This window comes from Rhyacophila brunnea, unplaced genomic scaffold (assembly GCF_057557595.1).
Source record: "Rhyacophila brunnea isolate RB1 unplaced genomic scaffold, BYU_Rbru_1.0 scaffold_13, whole genome shotgun sequence".
Taxonomy (NCBI): domain Eukaryota; kingdom Metazoa; phylum Arthropoda; class Insecta; order Trichoptera; family Rhyacophilidae; genus Rhyacophila; species Rhyacophila brunnea.
The window spans coordinates 28,982,879-28,997,304 of record NW_028232785.1 but is presented as its reverse complement, the minus strand read 5'-3'; the positions used below and the strand labels follow the sequence as shown (position 1 = coordinate 28,997,304).

The following is a 14,426-nucleotide window of genomic DNA, read 5'->3' as shown; positions in this document are numbered from 1 at the left end:
TGAATTCATGTGGTTTTTTACCTGTCATTTCATGGATTTTAAGATAACTAATTTGCAAGCATCTATATGTGCATACTTTGCATTTATGTGGTTTTACACCTGTGTGTTATTTCATGTTTTTGAAAACACTAAGTTGCGAGCATCTATATTGGCATACCTTGCATTTATGAGGGTTTTCACCTGTGTGTCATTTCATGTTTTTTAAGATGACTCAGTTGCGAGCACCTATATTGGCATACTTTCCATTTATTAGGTTTTTCACCTGTGTGTCATTTCATGGTTTTTAAGATTACTAAGTCGCGAGCATCTGTATGGGCATACTTTGCATTTATGAGGTTTTTCACCTGTGTGTGTCATTTCATGATTTTTAAGATTACTCAGTTGCGAGCATCTATATGTGCATACGTTGCATTTATAAGGTTTTTCGCCTGTGTGTGTCATTTCATGTTTTTGAAGACTACTGAGTTGCGAGCACCTATATTGGCATACTTTGCATGTATAAGGTTTTTCACCTGTGTGTGTCATTTCATGATTTTTAAGATTATTAAGTAGCGAGCATCTATATGGGCATACCTTGCATTTATGAGGCTTTTCACCTGTGTGTGTCATTTCATGTTTTTTAAGAATACTAAGTTGCGAGCATCTATATGGGCATACCTTGCATTTATGAGGTTTTTCACATGTGTGTGTCATTTCATGTTTTTTAAGAATACTAAGCTGGGAGCATCTATATGGGCATACCTTGCATTTATGAGGTTTTTCACATGTGTGTGTCATTTCATGGTGTTTAAGATTAATAAGTTGCGAGCATCTATATGAGCATACCTTGCATTTATGAGGTTTTTCACCTGTGTGTGTCATTTCATGGTTTTTAAGACGACTAAGTCGCGAGAATCTATATGGGCATAACAGGCATTTATGAGGTTTTTCACTTGTGTGTGTCATTTCATGCTGTTTAAGATTACTAAGTTGCGAGCATCTAAATGGGCATACCTTGCATTTATGACGTTTTTCACCTGTGTGTGACATTTCATGGATTTTAAGATTACAAAGTTGGGAGCATCTATATGTGCAAACTTTGCATTTATGAGGTTTTTCACCTGTGTGTGTCATTTCATGTCTCTTAAGATTTTTAAGTCGCGAGCACCTATATGTGCATACTTTGCATTTATGAGGTTTTTCACCTGTGTGTATCATTTCATGGTGTTTAAGATTACTAAGTTGCGAGCATCTAAATGGGCATACCTTGCATTTATGACGTTTTTCACCTGTGTGTGACATTTCATGGATTTTAAGACCACCAAGTCGCGAGCACCTATATGTGCATACTTTGCATTTATGAGGTTTTTCACCTGTGTGTGTCATTTTATGCTGTTTAATATTACTAAGTCGTGAGCATCTATATGAGCATTCCTTGCATTTATGAATTTTTTCACCTGTATGAGCCATTTTATGTACTTTGAGATGATTTAGTTGCGAGAATATATTTTCTTGATTTTGATCAGCAATAAAGCCCGTGTGAATTACTTTGTGACTTATAAGAGCACTTTCGCACCCAAAAACTGCATTGCAAAAGCTGCAAATCAAATTACGTGAGAAATGTACTACTTTTCTCAGAATAAGTCGAAGTTCCTTCTGAGTGTCTCGTGCTGAGATTTCTCTCTTGATGTTTTGTTCATCTATCGTCACTTTTGAATACCTTATCATTCTACCTTCGATTCCATCAGGCGAGGATTGTTGAAACCTGTCTTCATCGTGATGCTTTGTGAAAAAGCCATTAGTAGAAACCTAGAAAGACCAAAATAATTGATCCCATTATTATTATAAATTAGCTTTCAAACTGTTCTATTTGAGTATGCCTTTCAGTATTTTTAAACATTAAAGCGTGGTGAGAATGAAAATGACGTTAAAAAATGGTAAAATTAGAAACATAGATATTAAATACAAACAATATTACGGAATGATCCGTAAATAGTTTTTAAAAATATTCACCTACATGTAACATCAAAAGTAAAACAGACAATGACACAATTGTGGTAGGTACTGCTCTTGGTAATATGTGTAAATCTATTATAGGTTTGAATGCAACATTTTAGATTGATTTGAATGAGATGGTTTCACTTTACTGTGTTTATTTCTAATATTTCTTGATAAAATAATTTAAGATCACCAGAATAACGTAAATACTATAAGGTAGTTTTGCACCCTGTTTGATTAAACATATTGTAAGCTTCGTGTAGTAGCTAGTAATTTCTGTGTTAGTGTATTATTGGAGAGTGTGCATAGTGTCAGAAGATGTCGAAAGGCGAAACCAATGTCACAAACAATATTTAAATTGAGAGAATTTATACTCAAAGTTTATCAAGTAACCTCGACCAATAGTATAAAAATTGATAAAAAAGACATCAGACAAAACAGAATTAACTGAAAATGAAATCAATTCTACTTAAATATGGCTAAAAGTATTAAAGAAATGCATTGTCATCGTGTTTTGATATAGGTTAGTTTCAAATGTCTTGCTAGTTAGTTAAAAATCTATTGCAAGATTCGTACCGGACAAATAAGAATACGAGCTAAGAAAAACGTTGTAAAATAAGCATTTATCGGCGGCAATATTCAGTTAGTCTGGATATCAAAGGCAGCACTGTGTCAAGGGACGTCACTTCATGTTCAATCTATTTACATGGCCACACTAGTTCTTTGTGTATATACAAAGCATGAAGATGATAGTGTAAATTACTAATAATATCGTAAGTATAAAATGACAATATAACATATTATATTACAGTGGCAAAGGGTGAGGTAGGCTGTTACGATCCGCCTTAAATAAGCACACTTAACTTTGACAGATATACCTATGTATGTGTTTTCATTGAAATAATACTACAATTTATAAAGGTGTTGCTTAGTTTTTAAGATTCAATTAAACCCTGCGAAACCAAGCCACGATAGTTAATAGTACATACCAACACATATTCGCTTATCTATAAAATATTTATAATCATCCAATTAAATCATACATAACTTTGAATATTGTACAGGGACAATAATATTTTTATATCTGTTATAGTTAAGTTAGGCAGGGCTATGAATTAAAATAAATGAACCGGCAATATGTGTAATATGTATTCATAATCCAACGAAAACAAATAAGTATGATTGAAAACGTGTGTACAATTTTGTCGTATCGCCCACCAAAACTATTATGGTTTGGTTTAGGCAGGGTTTGATTGATTTTTAAAAACTAGCCAACACCATCTGCAAATCGTAATTTTAGTTTAATTAAAACAAATAATACGTATGACTGACAAAGTTTAATGTCCACTATTTTATTTTATTATTTTTATTATTATTTTTTAATATTATTTAGATTCGAGTTCGAAATGCTGAGCGAGTAGAACGTACATTGTGTTATACCACGCCTCGTTAGTGAACCATTATCATTACCAATTAATAGTGCCAATATAACTGTTAAAAACTAATGACAATTGAATAACTTTAAAGCTAAAATATATATCACAGTGCAAATATCAAGCAAAACTACTAACGTGCTAGTGTGATTAAGTAATCAGTGTTAATCTGCAATTAAGTGCTAGTGCAATAAAATGTTGTATCATTAAGTGTCAATAATTTAATACTTAATGGGCAGTAGCAGTCGAACAACAAGGGTTATCAACTTCACTTACAAAGGTCTCAGACTCGATTACGCATTATTAAAAATGAGTGACACCGAACTGAAGAAGCGGCGTTCTCCACGACGCCGACTCATAAATAGCGACGCCCGGGATGACTCTTCTTCATTGAGAGAAGACTCACCATTCACCCCCAGTACGCTTCTTAAGAGAACACCAACTTATTCAGAAGCAAAATGTACCAAGATATGCTCAAAAATAAATTCCACTGAACTGCTGAACCAAGCAAATGGGTTGGTCATTTCCATCAAGGATGCACTGGCTGCCCAGTCAGCTAGAAACCTAACGCAACAAAAAACAATAATCTTAGACAAGATGGATACTCTGATGCATTTGTTTGCCGCAACAGTTGCCGAATCAACAGAAAATTTAGCATCTGTTAGAATTCTAGCACAACAATTATCCACGAATGAAGGAACTGTTCGTCAAGCAATGGAACTCATGAAAATGAAAGCCTTTAAAGATTCCAATTCATCCTATGCTGGTGCTGTAAAACAAACAACAATTCCACCACCTATATCCCGTCTAGGCGCTGCAGCACGTCCTACCAAGCCTGTGGTACTGGTTTTTTCGACAAATGACCAAATAAAACATTCCGCATCAACAAAGGCCATCATACAAGAAGCGATAAACCCCAAAGAGTGAGAAGTGAAAATCACCGGCGTACGATTTGTAAACAATCGTGGGGTCGTAATAAACACTGCCACAGAGTCAGACTCAGAACGCCTAGCAGCCGCACCAGGTTTCAAATCAAACAAACTAGAAGCAAAAATCCCACCCAAAAGACTTCCACGTATAATCTTTTACGTCATACCCCGGAAAGTTGAGGACGTAGACTTCCTACAAGGTATTTATCAATCAATCCGCAAAATACAATAACCTGACGAAGTGTTCACAAAAACAACCATCCGCAGTCATCTTGCTGGACCTCAAGAAGGCCCAACATGTCACCGAGTATTTTATGTCCAACCAGCAGTAAGGCACCTATTAATTGAACAAGGTCGGTGCTATTTTGAATGGTCTTCAGACAGAGTGCGGGATTTTACCAGTATAACATTGAGCACACAGTGTTGTATGTTTAGGCATCCGAGCAAATTTTGTAAAGAGCCTCAAGTTTGTTGCCACTGTGCATTACAGGGTCACATATCTTTGGCAAGGGATGGTGTGATGAGGGGTAGGTGATGAATAGAATCAGAAGGTTTTGATGCGTATAAAAGTAATGCCCCAAATTTATTATCCCTTAACACAAATTACAAATTCAATTTACAGCTGGAATAATACAAAGTTTATAAATTAGATTACGACGATAGTGTTTGTGATAAAAGTTATTTTAACGTTGAAGCGAGCGGCGTGTTATTAAGACGAGCGAATTTAAGGTACTGATTTCTTGTTGGATTGTCACGTCTGTTTTTATATTGAAAGTAGACAAAGAAAATGCTATCCACAGCGTGGGTAAATTTATTGTTTTTGTTCCCACACTGCGGATTGATTCCTGGGATTTTGTCTGCGAAATTTGATTAAGGTACAAACGTTATCAATTCAACAATGGATTTCTCACGACACAAAGACAGGAATGCACTGTTTACTCGTTCATTCCTGTGATGCGACAACTGACACCCGGCACGTAAGCATTTCTTCAGCCGGCGGGAGGCGATCATATGTCAGTTCGCACGGCCGCGTTTTTGCTGATTATTAAAACATTAAATAAAATATATTAAAATATTGTGATTATTAAAATGTTGTAATCTTTAGGTTTTCTTAACTGTCTTAACTGCTATTTACACATTTCACTGGTCTGCGGACTCCTTCCACCCTCATATCTAACGAGTGTCCATAGTCTAATAAAACACCAACATTTGCAGCTTGTACACGCTACGGGAAGCCCGCTATTCACAAGACAGGGGAAAAAATATTCCCTGCACAAGAAGCATATTTAAAAAAGTCTCTCAACTCAATCGTTTATGGCTGTAAAATAAAATTAGTATACTCCAATATCAGTCATAGCCAGAGAGCAATAATCCACCAAAGGACATCAGACCAAAAGAAAAATCAAACTTCTTGGAATATTACAGCATACAAAATTATTTTTCTTCAACAAAATCTTCAGCGATGCCGCTCAGCAATGGACCACGTCATATCTCAGGCTAAATACTATGGTATATTACTTCTTCAAGAGCCTTACGTCGGAAATATGGGCAGAGTAACATCTCTCCATAATTTAACAACATATCAGGCCCCGACGGAATAGCGGAAAATCCCTGCAAAGCCGTAATAATCATCTCCAATCCTAACCTCCGCCTTCTTAGGAGAAGCGACATATCTGACCAGTGCAATGCATTTGCAACCTTGATATCATGAACTTTGCAGTTAACGATTGGATCAATTTATATACCATCACCATCCTCAATATTGGCAACACTCGAAAAAATTGAAAAATTAGGAAAAGATAAAGGCGAATATATAATAGGAGGAGATTTCAATGCAAAAAGCAACTGGTGGGGTAGCACGAAAAAGGACAAAAGAAGCGAAGAGGTTATCAGTTGCCTAGCCAGTATTCGGTGGCACATATGTGATGAAGGATCAGTTCCAACTTACAGCACCTGGCGGAACGGGAAACATTTGGAATTTCATATCGATATCACTATCTCTTCACCAAACACAACACAACACACAAAATTGCTAACTAGATAGTAGAAGACCAACACCATCCCATCTCAGACCACAACCCAATCACCTTTACTTGGAACAATACAATTAGCGTACTCTCACCCACGACCGACTCAAGTCGCATTTTTAAAACAAATGAGAAAACCGACTGGAGAAAAATAAATGAATTGATAAGGGAAAACATGGACGAGCTTAACATAGATAAACAGTACCTTGAAAACATACATACAACTCCTGAACTCGACACTGCAGTGGAAAAGGTCACCTCGGCAATCTCTATCGCATGCCATAAAATACTCCCATAAAAAACGCAACATGATATCAGGAAAAATCCAATCTGGTGGAACGCTGAATTAACAAAAATGAAAAGAATAACTCTCAGATCAAAACGAAAATTACAAACTCAAGTGACATCATGTGTGACACCATCATATTGACAAAAGTGAAGCATATACAACGGCCACTGAGGAAGCAAAATTAAAAGCGCCAAATTATTTTATGAATCTCAGACGCCAATGACAGCATGGTCTTCGCTTACCAAAATAACAAAAAAAAAACGAATGCAAGCAACATACAATCGACACTTACCACAGAAGGAGTAAACCACTCAACCGCAAAAGACTCTGCAAAAGCCCTAATGGGAAAATTCTTTCCGTACGATGATCCAACAACAGATACACCAATACAACACCACATCAGATACACATCGGACAACCATATACCAGGCGGAGAGGATGATATCCAATTCACACTTACTGAGATTCTATCCGTTTTACAGAACATGACTCCAAAAATGGCACCTGGACACGACACGACAACATCACATTAGATATCTGCCAAAATTTCACAAAAAACTTCCCAGAAGAAATTCTACTACTTTACAATAAATGTCTGACACAAGATCATTAAGGCCGTTCCTAAGCCTGGAAAGGATGCAATGGACACAAAATCATACAAGCCTATCGGCCCCCTCCCCGTATTCGGAAAAGTGCCAGAAAAACTAGCAATTCAGAGAGTGCACTGGCATCTTACAAAAAACAACAAATTGAGCACTAAACAGTTTGGCTTTACCCCTCAGACATCAACAGAACCCACTTAACAAAGCCGTACATATAATCTCAACGCATCTCGAATTGAAAGAATCACTTATAGCAATTTCCTTAGATAGTCAAGGTGCATTTGATAATGCATGGTGGCCACACATAAAAACGCCCTTGCAATCAAGTCAACACCACCTAACTTGTACAAACTGTTGAACAGTTATCTAGAAGATAGGGAAGTAAAACTAAAGTATGCAGGGGAAGAAATAAAACAAGACCAAACCCAAGGTTGCATCCAAGGCTAAACTTGTGACCCAACACTATGGAATATCGCTTTAGACAGTCTATTAACAATACTCTTACCCCACAATACACACATACAAACCTTTGCTGACGATGTATTTATATAGATAGCAGCAAAAGATACCGACAAACTGGAATTAAAAACGAATAGCGTGCTTCAAAAAGTAAACTCGTGGGGTGAAAACGCAAAACTATCATTGTCAGATATTAAGACAAATGTAATGTTTATCAACAAAAGAAAAATACGGACACCAGAAATCCAGTGGAAAGGAAAACCGAAAGAGTTAAAATTCTTGGCATAATACTAGACAGGCACATCAATTGGGCGAAACACGTCGACTACATATGTAAGAAAGCAGCTCAAATGGGAAACTTCTTTTTAAAAATAGCAAGAGCCACTTGGGGGGCATCTCCTGAAGTTTTGACAATGATATATCATGGAGATGTGGAGCCAACCTATCCAATCCAAAAAAGACTGAATTCCACGCAAAGACTTTTCGCAATATCAATTTGCAAGGGATATCGCACCATATCACTAACGTCAGCACAAGTCCTGGCAGGCAAAGTGCCATTAGATATAAAAATACAAGAACTTACAGGAATATACCAAGTTAAAACAAGCCACATACTTCCCCGACACTTACCTACATATAGAACATTCGAAAACAAAATACATTACACACAACTTCCACACCCTGGTATCAGATATCTAGAAAATATAGAACGCATAGGAACAGCTGACGAAGACACTAAAACAAAATACCATATCACAGGATTGGAGATCTACTACACAGATGGCAGTCTAATCGATGACAAAGTAGGGGCAGCTTTTGTAGCCTACTAAAATGGAACATTAATAACCCCCCGAAAATTTAAGCTCGAAAGCTACTGCACTGTTTACTAAGCATAAATATTTGCTATCAAAGAATCTCTCGAGTGGGCACTGAAAAAGTTAAAGTTCCACAGATACGACTATGTTAACATATTCTCAGATAGCCAATCCGGTCTGGTACCTCTCCAAAATCCATCATCTACACACCCACTTGTAAGAGACATTTTAACACTATCAATATAGCTTCGAATGATAGGAACAAACCCTAGATTCTTCTGGATAAGAAGTCACACAGGGATAGCCGGAAACGAGGAAGCTGATAAATACGCTAAAAAAGCCACAACAGATAATAGACCTTTAACCTACACACATTTCCCTCTAAGTTACGCAAAACAAAAACTAAACGAAAACACAACATCCGCGACAGGATCAATAACGCAGAAATTTATTCCAAACATAAACTCTGCCATCACTCTTGGCAGGAACTTAAAAATATCACACAGATTCTAACAGGCTACGGAGCGGTGCGAGCTCATTAAAAAGATTCAAATTGAGAGATGATGACTGTTGTCCATGTGACGACAACACATCTCAGACTGTGTATCATGTCATCAACGACTGCCCTATACTAAAAAGGGAGCGATGGACTCTCAGGACTCGGTGTAGACAGCATAATCATGAAATTGACTTCCAAAAGCCTCACGAAGTACTAAGCAATAGAACACTACACAAAATATTTAATCCTGGCCAAAAAGAAAATTAAAGATATAAATGGAGGAACCTAATTAGCCCCACGGCAATGCAACTAACCCACCCAACCACCTTACACGAAAAAGCAAGGGCTTGGTTATTAATATTAAAAAAAAGAAAATGTCCACTATTCATAACGGATTTTAACTGCCTACCTCCACACTTCGCCACTGATATAATCATAGCCGATACGATTGGCTAGGAATAGTACGGAGATTTATTGAAATTTTAAGCGTCAACCTTCGATAAAAATCGGCGAATAGAGAAGAGAAATGATACAATATATAAAATTGAATATACCCCATGTCCTTGTGTGTAATCTGAATGCGCACATCCGGGTTGAGGATCTTCATCAGAAAATGGTGGCATTTTATCTTCAGTGAATTCGCGCTTTATGTCAGTCTCAGCTTTGATACCAGTGACACCCGTCGCAGCGAACTGAAATAAACAACGTTTCATATAACATGTTGTCAATATTTACATTTAACAAATTAAAGTTTTATTATCTAGGTGGAAGTAGGCTGTTCAAATCAAACATAAATAGTGCACACTAAACATTATGAGGCATATTTATATACAGGGATCGAAATGGACCGGAGCGCCGTTCCGGGTCATAAAATCGGCAGCATTGTCGCGGCGTCTCGCGGAAAAAATAATTTTACCGTTTGAGCTAGAATGGCCATTTAACAAAAAATCAAACACAAAATTAGATAACTGTGTTAATATTTTCAGAAAATTAACGAGCGCTCCGCTCGAGTGCTGCTTATATTTTGTTTTCATTAAATTACTTTTCAAAATTCCATGAAACCCTCCCTAAACTAAACCATAATGTCGCAGTTAATAATAAGCGCTTTCCAAATTGGGTTACTATTGCCAATCGGCTTTTGTATTTTAAATCAAAGTAGGCATTGAAAAAGATTTCTTCCGTTTGTTATATATTTTGTCAGAAGTGTTTTCAAAATCAATGTTTTGAATAATATGTTCAATATATAAAATTAAATACATAATAATTACTTACAAGATAAAAAGAAATTTTTATATACCACGGTTTTAAATTTTCTGTAGAATCATATAAACTTGACAATTCAATGTATTAATAAATACTTTTTTTTGTACTTGATAGATAATATAAGTACTGAATAAATATAGAATACTGAAATGTCATTTTGACATTTCCTATTGATTTTCATAGTAACGCATGTATATATTAATAATTTAGTTGCTAGGACCCTCTTCGCATACAATAAAAGTGTATTACTTTTAACGATTTTTTTCCGAAATAACTTTCCATACAAAACAGAATTAACTGAAAATTAATTCAATTCTGCTTAAAGATGGCTGTATTAAAATAATGCATTGTAATCGTGTTCTGATACATTATAAAAGTTTCAAATGTCTAGCTAATCGGAAAGTTAGTGAAAAATGGATTGCAAGATTTGTATTGATGCGATGTTGTCATTTTATGCTACTTTTTGGCATGTCGTCAAAATCGGTTAACCTCAAAATGAGACTCAGCGGTGTATTTGTTTTTTTTTTCAGCAAGTTTGCCACTGTCGCTCTACTGCGTAGACGAAGATGTCAAACAAATCTCAACTGTCGCGTGAAAATTCAGAAGCGAACTTAATTCATGCAAGGAATCTTGCATCTTGCACGATAGTACATGTTTACATGAGCATTTTCTATTTATGGCCGCGATAATAGGTACTGTCAGCAGTAAATCAATGTACCTACGTGTAAACGTGGTATAAAGCTAATTGTTATTAATAGTAAAAAAACTAACCTCGAAATTGCAAATAGGATCGTCTCTATTCTCTTGCTTTACATAAGTGCTGGCGTCAGGATTATATGGATGCTTAATCATTGCTGCATCAATCCAAGGTTTATCCTCTGCATTATACTGGTCTCCATCACAATATTCTCGCTTTACATCCATGTTTGCGAGAGTACATACGACATACACTTTCGTACCAACGTTTTCCAAGCAATAGATACTTTCGCGCAGTGTTGCCATCTTTTTCTCATCGAAATTTATTTAGCCCATCCAAGAAATTATAGTATTTCGGCAATTATTATTATAGTGCGCGTTTCCATCTTTGTTGAAAATGTACAAATGAGTTTATTTTTTTTTCTCGCACAAAAAAGAGCTTTTGCGAAATTCCGAGGGCATTTATGGATCACTTCTGACAAAAATTGCTCAATGGCGAATTCAATAAAATCCATTTTAAAATAAAGTCAAGGGCTTTTTTTTCTTTCGGGATAGTATTCTCTCGGCTTGCACACATTTTCTATAAAACTTTCTAAATTACCTACCAACGAAAATATTCTGACAGACCTTGTATGTTATGTAAGTAAATCTGAAATCATTGAAATTGTACGATTCTATATGCGTGTCTACTAGGTGTCAAAAATCATATTTGATTCAATACTGCGGCAAATCTAGGATAATCATTAGGTACCTATATATAGAAACAGGTCGATAGGTAGGTACCTACCCAAACTTTAGATGAAAATAATATCCCATTAAAAAATTCATTCCAGTGGTTAGAAACAAACTTAACATAGGTAAAAGGTTTAACAAGACTTTAATTTTTGACGGGTTCGCGTCGTCTAGTTAACTTCCGTTGTGCAAGCAAGCTGAGCAATGACACGTGGACATTTTTTAATAATAGGTTGGTACATGGTTAGGTACCTATTTAATTTACCTAAATATTTTTGTCATTCGCTCGCGAGTTTTGAAAGTTGTCAGGTGTAGTATTTTTTAATGTAGGTACCTGATGTATCTGAAACTGTGGTCTAGCAATATTGACCATTGAAGTAGAGATGGCAATTCAATAATTGATTTAGTGGTATATATTATTTTGTTAGTTATGTATACAACACCTTTTATCAGATAGGTACCTAGTGTCATCTCTGAAAGAATGAGGGAGGGTCTGACGTAGGATCTGGTACCCCTCCCGGACCTTTGATAGTGTGGCACATCCATGTTGCAGATCACTAACCTTCCAAGTCAAAAAATACGATTTTACAGGAGAAGGTGAAAACTGATTTATTTGATAATGTATTCTTTTATTTAAAAAAAATATATAAAGTCTAATGTTTTTGTATTTTTAATAGATTGTATAACTTTATTTGTAACTAACATAAGCCGTATTACATTTACCATGCCATAGAAGTATTGTGCACTCAGATTTGTTAAAATATTTGACATAGGAGGTTTTTCTTTACATTACATTTTATGAGAAAAGTAAATAAGTTTTATTTAAAAAATAATGAAACAGTTTGCGTGACATACGAGTTAAATATTTAATGGCTGCATAGTTAATTAATTAATACAAATAATGAATATTTAACTAATGTAAATGTTTATAAATAACCAATGGAATCAAACCCAACATAGTTATGTATGAAGATTTTTTTAAATTGTAACATAATATACATTATATAATTATTTAAATTATAAATGTGGTAAATAGTCTCTTGGAATCACACATTTTAGTTTCTGCAGGTGTTTCAACTTGTTGGCCGATATTTCTTCTTGATCCGTGCAATCTTGGATAAACAATTGGAACTGTTATGATCTTCGGTCGTCTCGGTATCTCTTTAAGATCATGACTAAAATTAATTCTGTACTAGATTTTTCCATTTGGAAGGTAAGCCAAGTGACACACATCGTTAACAATTGGATCCCCTATTTTGTTTCTGGATCTTACTAACGTGTACCGAAGTCACTAGTACATTACGAGTTGCATAGCCCGCTCTATAAGGAAATGACATATTTATGGCTTTTCATGTACCTAGCCACTGCATAATCAGATGGCAGATGAATTTCCCTGTTTTTCAATTTTCTTTCGATTGCAGCATGTACAGAATCTTTCTCCATTTACTTGTGCCCAACTCCAAATATTTTTGAGAAAGTGCCTACCTAATCTCGAATTGATATTTTACTGCCAATTCGAGGAGTGCATTAAATTTTCAAGAACATTTTTCTTATTTTGACACACGCACCCATTGCTCAATATTTTAATAGACCGGTTTCTAATTTTGTATGAGGTTTGTGAGGTGATTAATCAAGAGATGTAAATGTCGGAGCTTGTAAGTCTTCTTATAAGTGAACTTCATCAAATGTAAACTATGACAATGCCTTATTTGATGTTTCATTACATCTATCTTTGTAAACTCGACAAAGGCACATTTTCTTACGAAACACCGGTTCAAGAAAAAGTCTTAATGGATCTTTATGGCATTAATGTGACTCCATTCGTGGTAGTGAATCGATAAATTCTTCAGCATATTTTTTCCAAGTATGAACATTTCGCTCATTGTCCTTGCAATGCTGGTTTTGATTTCTAGCACTCTAATCTCATATGGCGAAAGTATTACCTACAGAACATTTATCGGCAAACTTATTTTCTTTCCTCGTTCATCTTTAAATGGTAATGATAGATAATATACTCCCTTCTACCTACCTCCAGAGTTCTTATATAGCTTCTGATTGGGGTCTATACAATCTATTAGTAAAGAAACGTATGATTTTCTCTGTGGCCATTACATATTCAACCAAAAGTGGCTGAAGTGCCTGGGTTTCTTGATATATCTGTGAGAAAAACCGCTTTCCAGATGAGACACATGCTTGTGAGATGCAACGTGGACCAAGCTTTCGTTTGTTTTTATTTTTACATAATGTTTTTTACTGATATTGTCTTTTAACTCGGCCCTGGTATTCCTGTTCTTTCATTCTATTATTTGCAGATATATTTCGTTTCCATGCACTTTGCTTTTGTTTCTTTTTACATCATTGATATACCTTTCTATTATCTCAGTCGCTAGAATATTTCCATTATCTTGAACAGAATCTAAAATTATAGGTTTATACATACCGACAATTCTTGATTTTTATTTAGTTTCAATCAAAGAGATTGGACTCCTCTGACAGTCTTCAATCTCTTTGGTTTCAATGCTAATTGCATTTTTACTTCTGGAACTCATAATTTGGGTTAAAGTTATCAAAAACGTAGACCTAAAAGACTTTAACCTCTAATAAAATAGGTACTTTTTGTATACAGTTTTGCTTGTAAAACTTCACTGATAGCTTCATAAAATGAACTGATATAGAAATAATGTGCAGCAACTTCACATCGCTGC

The 14,426-nt window shown here is 35.5% G+C and overlaps 1 long non-coding RNA gene across 1 annotated transcript; it reads right to left on the bottom strand.

Moving 5' to 3' along the window:
• Positions 1-862: 862 nt before the first annotated feature.
• On the bottom strand, positions 863-11,189 carry LOC147077192 (uncharacterized). Its single transcript, XR_015069424.1, has 3 exons — positions 11,065-11,189; positions 9,585-9,722; positions 863-1,788 (listed from the first exon to the last, which is right to left on the bottom strand). It is a non-coding gene; the product is annotated as an uncharacterized LOC147077192 (long non-coding RNA).
• Between the last annotated feature and the right edge of the window lie 3,237 nt (positions 11,190-14,426).